General features: G+C 44.3%; 1 non-coding gene across 1 annotated transcript; it reads left to right on the forward strand.

Annotated features, from left to right (window-relative positions):
* Positions 1-231: 231 nt before the first annotated feature.
* TRNAR-CCU (transfer RNA arginine (anticodon CCU)) lies at positions 232-304 on the forward strand. Its single transcript has one exon. It is a non-coding gene; the product is annotated as a tRNA-Arg (tRNA).
* The last annotated feature ends 7,269 nt before the right edge of the window (positions 305-7,573 follow it).

The raw sequence follows: 7,573 nt of genomic DNA on the forward strand, positions 1-7,573 counted from the left end.
CGTGTCCTAAGAGAAAAGCCATCGGTCTCTTAAATCAAGGATTGCGGGCTCGAATCCCGCCAAGGGTAGACTATTTCTTTATTTCTTAAAAGGAGTTTCTGCTACAGTTTTCTTGCTTGAAGCAAAGCATATGTGCTTCCTTTTTACCAATTTTCCTTTCGATTATATGTTGTACTGCCACCTAGAGTAAAAGCGCCAATGAAAGAAACGCCAGCACATCACTCGTACAGCGCCCTCGTGGCTTAATGGATAAGGCATCGGTCTCCTAAACCGGGGATTGTGGGTTCGAGTCCCGCTGAGGGTAGGTTAGTTTTTTCTTTCACAATAAAAGGTTTCTGCTATACAGTTTTCTTGCTTAAAGCAAAGCATATGCGCTTCCTTTTCACCTATTTTCTTCTCCATGGCATGTTCTACTGCAACCAACAGCAAATGCGCATATGAAAAAGCACTATTTAATCGCTCACACACCAACCTCGTCGCTAAAAATTACACTTCTGGCTACCATTTGGTGCGGTACGGAGAATGCCAGGCTCTGATGGGGCGTTGCTCGTGGCTCAGCCGAGCCATGGATAAAAGAGTGTGCTATGGATGGTCTGTACTACCATGCCATTTTGCCGCTTTTGCCTACAGGACCATGCGGGGGCAACACACTATTTCTTCAAAGAGACGTAAAGGCAACACCTTACACAGTTGAAAATATTTAGACACCCTGGTTCGCATTGGAATGCTCCCCAGGTTATTATTCCTCGGACCGTTTCGTATGAACCTTGTATGGTCATTGATTTTCAAAGGCCGAGATGCAATGAAAACGATGCTGACTTTTCGAGACATAAACGTCAAGGGACATCGCTGCCTGGTAGTTAACCCGCGCCGCCAGGAAGTACGTTTGAACTTTTACGGGCTTGTTCCCAATGTACAAGAAGAAGACGTCCGTACAGCTTCGAAACCTTATTTAAAAGTTACGGGATTCTTCAAGGAACGCTGCTGCGTCAAAGGCATTACCGATAAAAGCTCGTCATATCGCAATAATTCCCCCAATATGAAGCCGGGAGTGACTATTTAAAATCTACCTCATCAACCTTGAGAAGCCGGAATGATGGCACTCCTCGTTGCACCTGGCCGTGCACCGCTGTGGCTTTGTTGCAACCGTACAGGTCATATCAGATGAGAGTTCCGGGTTCCACGCTGTCCTTTGAGTCGATGATTTGAGCATGACGAAAACATGTGTGTCCGCACATACGCGAATGTGGCGGAGCCGTCAAAAAGTGCTGAAGACATCCAGGAACATACAATGGATGGCGCTGATGCTGAGGAAGTTGCCGGGAGGAACAGCCTATACTAAGACCTCCAGAAAGGTGAAGCATCAAATCAACGTACATGGATTGTGCACGCCACCAGAGAAAAGAAGTATGATAACAAACGGAAAGAAAACGGCAGAAGCTGCTTCCCTGAAGAATAACGGAAAGAATGCAATAATCCATTCTGCGGGCGTGCTCGAGGAGAACTCGTGTCTTAAAGACAAGATTCCAACACCCAAGCGAATACTTGCAGCCAAGTGGCCGCTATAAAATGACCGGGAAGAAAAACGTGCTTCTAAAGCAATACTCGAGGAACCATCACGAAAATCACCAACCGGCCGCAGACTAACTATTAAGTCAGTACAGGATGTACCACTGGTAAGAGAAGGGCCAAGCAAGGGTCTGATTTGATCATTCGACAAAGATGCGTGACCAGTGGGGGTTCACAGTAAGGTACGGAGGAATGTTCTCTTATCGAGGATTTTGTTTGTATTTTTCACGTTGATTCAACTTAGTCGAATGTTCTTTGCAAAACAAAACGCTCACGTTATTGCTGTAAACGAAGGCAACGTAGATAGCGAAGAGGGGACAAAAAGAATGCTTGCACCTTTTAGGGATGCCTGTGTCGCATGCTATCAGGTGGTTGTGCATTGTTCCTGAAACGTGCTCTAGGTTTTTCTGTAGATTGTGCTTACACGAATGAAAGTAGTAGGCTGATAGGGTGCGATGTAAGACTCAATGATTTATAGTGGAGGATAATTTGCTTGTATGCCCCCAACAAAGTCAATGAGCACAAAGTTTTCTTTTGAAGTATTCCGCCATATTTAAATTGCGACTGAATCACTGTAGTGATGGGTGATTTCAACCGTGTTTTTGATACAAAAGACAGAGTGGAAGCCTGAGTATTCATGATTCAAATGTTTAGTTGGTAAATACAGCGATCTAAAAGCGCAACTTGCAAGACATTGGTGATGGAATGGCTAACCAAGCCGCATTGCCTTTCACACAATATCAGCGAGTTAGTCCCACGGAACTTATAACACTGCGTTATATGAAGTCAGGCAGGTGTCCTTTAGTGACCATAGTTTTTTTTTCGCTGTTGGGCCCAGGAAGCCATCTGGTTATAACGGCAACTTCTGAAAACCTAATCATATGGTTGTTGCAAAGATGATTCATTTTTGAAGCGCGTTAATTAAACAGACTTTCGAGGAATATTCAAAACTGATCTAAGGAGAAGTGAAGCCTGAGAGCATTTTAAGATGCTGGCTATAGAGAGGTTTAGCATCCTTCGACTGGAGAAGAGGGTGGTGCAGAAAGAAGTGCAGGCATTGATAAATTTTAATTTGACTGTAGAATGTGCCAACCCAAAAAGTCGTTCCAAATAAATAAAAGAACTTCAATTCCTGTTAGAAGCAGTCGAAGTAGAAAGATACAAAGGGGTGGTCGTACATGCACGCGCAGCGAAGTTGTGGTGCGGTGAACAGCCTACGAAACATTCGCTTGCTGACCAGAAAGGTTGTGCTTCTCGTAAAACTCTAACTTTCGTAACACAAGGAAATGAAATTGCTCACAAAAAAACAAATAAATAAATCTGGCAAGCGTCCTTTGAGCTTTACTGTGAACTCCTTGGGAATAAGCGCACGCGAGAACAGATATTTGAAGCTCATTTCCCGTCACTGTTGCCATGCCTTCAAAACAAAAAAAAACAGAAACGCTTGAGGCTTAGTGTGATAATAATGACAAACGTAATTACCATAAAATGCCTGCAATGTAAAACATTACTACATGCTATGCTAATATCGTGCTCGCGGCCGTTTCACTAGCTCTGCACATACGAAATTTGTACCACGTGACCTGAATAGAAGACGAAGGTAAATGAAACGTCCAAACGTGATAACCATGACATGCCTGCAATGTAAAACTTGAATACACGCTTTGCTAATGGTGCGCTCGCGGCCACCTCGCTAGCTCAGCATATAACAAATTCGGTATCACGTGACATGAATAGACGACAAAGGCAAACGACACGTCCAAACGTGATAATCATCACATGCCTGCATTGTAAAACTTGACTACATGCAACAATTTTAGCGCGTGCGTGGTGAAGGGCGATGCTGCATCGCAGCGACCTGCAATACCAGCAGATGAAGCTCAGGCTGAACTGCCTGCTTCACTGGATGAGCGATGAAGACGTGAGGGCTTCACTGGCAGCATTTGGCAAAGTAGAAGCGAGCCATGAACGGTGGCGTGCGCTGGTATTGTCATGTACTAAACAACGAGAACGGTGCTTCTGAGTTGGAAAAGAGGCTTCAAGGTTTAGGACCTTCCACACCAGACCTGCGTGTATAGAGAGCGGTCCTTGGTGGCTGTGCTTCGGCCGATGAAGTGCTAGAGCTGACGGGGCACAGGGCTCGTTGGTCGCAAAACGGCAGACGAGCCGGCTTAGACTGTAGGCGCTTCGGACATGTTGAAACGGACTGCGTTAGGGCGTAGGTCTCCGTAATTCGGGGAGGAAAATCGAAATGGTGGTGGAGAACGTCATGGCCGCTACTGAAAGAGGACGCTTGCTATGCACCCACTGCTTGGCCTATGGGAATATACACAGTAACGTGTGTGCCTTTTGTACTGGGTGGCCGGATTTAAACTATGAAGACATATCATAATAATTATCATATTCGGAGTTAACTAACTGCTATATAATTCCCTGAAATAAACGCCATAATATGACAAAAGCCGGCAAAATGTGGCCGGAAAAATACTCTGGAAAGGAGGTGGCTTACCCAATTGATGTAGACAGCAGTTTCTGCACGCCCGCCGATAGTTGTTACATGCTTGCAGGAGACTCTTACTACTACACTATATAAACAGGCAGTGTTATTATTACGTTCAGTTGGAAGCAGTAGTGTGGCTCTGAAATAGAACACGCGTTGGATATCCAGAAGGCCTGCGTTTATTTTTCCTCGATGCAAATATATTTTAATTTATATTCTTTGCATCTTTCCTAATTTTCGCTCTCGACGAACGATGTTGATTATGATGATGATGATGATAATGATGATGATGATGATGATGATAATGATGGTGATGATGATGATGATGATGATGAAATAACTTTATTGAGTATCCGGCGAATGGAAGGCCCGGGCCTGGGGCCGCCTAGATGGCCACTTGGAGCTGTTGCTCTCGCGCTGCCCCCAGAGCTCGTTGGACAGCCCAAAGTTGGTCCGTGACTTCTGAGCTTCGCACCGAGGCCGACCACTGCACCCGCAGATATATCGAGGAGACAACCATTTGATCTTGGTCTACTCGACATCCCCACAACATGACTTGAAGGGTGGTTCTACAAGACTTTCATAGCTCGCATGTATCACTCTCGTATATGGCAGAATAGAAAGTCTTTAATTGCATGGGATTGGGGTATCTTTCTGTCTTTAACCGCCTCCAAGCAATGCACTCTGCTCTGTTGAGTTTAGAGTAAAGTGGTGGATAAATTCGCCTCTACGTTTGGTTGTAGTTAGTTATATCATGGAATGTGGTTAATCAATCTTTTTCTCTCCATATCTCCTCCTTCACGTTCACCTGACCCATAGAAGTCACTCTTTGCTCAGCTCGGCAAGTAAGACCTCGAGCCTCACAGTGTGCTACCTTGTTGGGATCGACTGCGGGAACGTCTGCAGCTGTATGCGCTGGGAACTAGAGCAGTTGTCTGTCATTCTTTCCTACAGCGGAAAATATTGCTTCGTTCACACTCATGATGTGCCACGCCTCTGGGGAGATTTGGCCCTTAGCGTAATTTTGAATGGCCGCCTGTAAATTACTAATAATGTATTGAGCACTCGTGAGACCAGTGCTAATGCAATGGCTACTTTCTCTGCTGTCTCGGACATTTTGGTATTAACTGACACGCTGGTAACGAGCTTCGGGTTGGGATCTACGACTACTGCCACGTAGCTCTTTCTGTTTGGGTATTCTGCTGCGTCTAGGAAGGCGGCTCTGTCGTCTGACCAGTAGCTCTGGATCATTTTTTCTGCTATACTCGTGCGTCTACCTTTGTTGTAACATGAATGCATGTTCTTGGGTATATTAGGTACCAGAAGTTTCTCACAAGTTTCTCTCGTGATCGTCCTCTTTTCTCCGTTTTGGTTGTGGTATTTGATTCCTGGCTTGCGTTGTATATTCCGTCCAGTAGGGGTTTTTGTTAGTCGTTCCACCTGAGACACTTGTGCTTCTATGAGTTCCTCCAGGGTGTTCCAGAGTGATAGCTTTAGAAAAAGGTATGTGCGTGTACTAATGGGAATCCCTTTCATTAGTTTGTACACCTTTTTTATGAGATTATTAATTTTGGTCTTTTCGGCTGCAAACCAATTATGGGAGGCTGCTATGTATGTGGTCTGACTAACTACAACAGATTGTATCAGCCGTACGATACTTTCTTCCTTCATACCCTGGTGCTTGCTAGTAATTAGTTTTACTAATTTTACGGTGCTTGTTACCTTCGCTTCGAACTTTTTATTGGTTTCCCTTTTTGAAACTTTGTTCTTTATTACAAGGCCCAGTACCTTGAGTGGGTTTACTATAGGGAAATTTTTTTCACCGTTTCCTGTGTGCATCTTAATTTCTTCATAAGCCTCGTGTCTGTCATATCCAGCGGGAGGCCTACCCCTAAGCGTGTGACGGTACAGAAGAACCTCCGACTTCTCCGCGGACTACGGGAGACCTGTTCCTATGAGGTGCTTCTCCACTGTGTTTATTGCGGTCTGCAGTCATTGTTCTATAAAGTCATCACTCCCATCACAAAGCGAGATAGTAATATCATCCGCGTAGACTGAATAATGTAGAGATTCAATCTCATTTAGTTTTCCGGGAAGCCCTAATAAGATAAGATTGAAGAGCATCGGAGATAGGACAGAGCCTTGCGGCGTGCCTGCGCCACTGATGTCGATCTCAGGCACTTTGAGTCCTCCGACGAAAATGACTGCTTTTCTGTCTGACAGGAAGCTCTTAACGTAGTTATACAACCGCCGCCCTAGTCCTATCCGTTCAATGTTTTTCAATATGGCTGTATAGTTAGCGTTATCAAAAGCTTTTTTCAGGTCAAGACCCAAGATGGCTCCTTGTAGAGCGCATTTTATTGTCGTATATATAATGCTTGAGCTGAATCATCGCACCTTGTTCGGAAATGTTTTCGTAAAACCCTATCATTGTATCTGGGTAGATGTTATTGTCTTCTGAGAAGTTGCCAACTTTGTTTAAAATTACAAGTTCTAGTAATTTTCCGACGCAGGATGTTAGAAAAATCGGTCTGAGGTTGTCGATGGCAAGCTTCCTACCAGGCTTTGGAATGAGCGTTATCATCGCTTTCTTCACTCAACTGGTACTTCCTCTTTTATCAAGCACTTGTTCATGTATTCGGTTAATTTTAGAGATTGATTCGTCATGGAGGTTTCCTGGAGTTTTGTTATTTATACTGTGAGGTCCTGGGGCTCATTTGCTGCTTAAACTTTGTAAGGCCGCACATATTTCTGCCTCTTCAATTTCCTCGTCAATTTTCGAGTTTGCATTACTTTGTAGCTAGAATGGTTACAAGGAGCTGCCTGTGTGATGTATTTCTTCTCAAATTTTTTGAAAAATTCCACTTTCGTGCCTTCATAGCCGTGTATTAACTCAGTGATAGCATTGCTGTTGTTTTTCTTGTTATTTTCCGGATAAAGTAGAAACCTGAGCAAGCGCCAGGTTCTGCCGGTGCCTAATTTACCGTCCATAAAATTACAAATATTGTCCTGTTGTTGTTCACTGAGTTGCTTAGGATATTGTTCTATGTTTTTGTTGAGGAGCGCTATGCACTTTCTGAACTTCCTGTTATGTTTTTAGCCACTAAGTCTGCGTTGAAGTGACTGCTTAGCTTCCCACATGCGGAGAAGTTTGCTGTCACATTTCGTTAAGGTAATTTCAGGTGGCACGATTTTAGTAGCACCTTTGACGTTTTCCCTGAACTGCTTAGTCCATTGTTTTATGTATGTGACTGGTCATTGTTCTGTAGCTTCTCGCGTTTTACGAAGCAATTACCAGTCTATTAGTTTTTTTTTGGGGGGGGGGGGGGGCGGGGACTACTTGGGTCATACGTGAAGTGTAACTCTGATATGCAGTGGTCACTGCCCAATAATATTGTAATGTGTTGTGCCACGCTGCCATTACAATATTTTTGGTAAAGGTTAGGTCTGGGGTTGTGTCCCTGTTTAGCACGGTGCCGATTCTGGTTGGACTGCCGGGATCTG

This window comes from Rhipicephalus microplus, chromosome 2 (assembly GCF_043290135.1).
Source record: "Rhipicephalus microplus isolate Deutch F79 chromosome 2, USDA_Rmic, whole genome shotgun sequence".
Taxonomy (NCBI): Eukaryota; Metazoa; Arthropoda; class Arachnida; order Ixodida; family Ixodidae; genus Rhipicephalus; species Rhipicephalus microplus.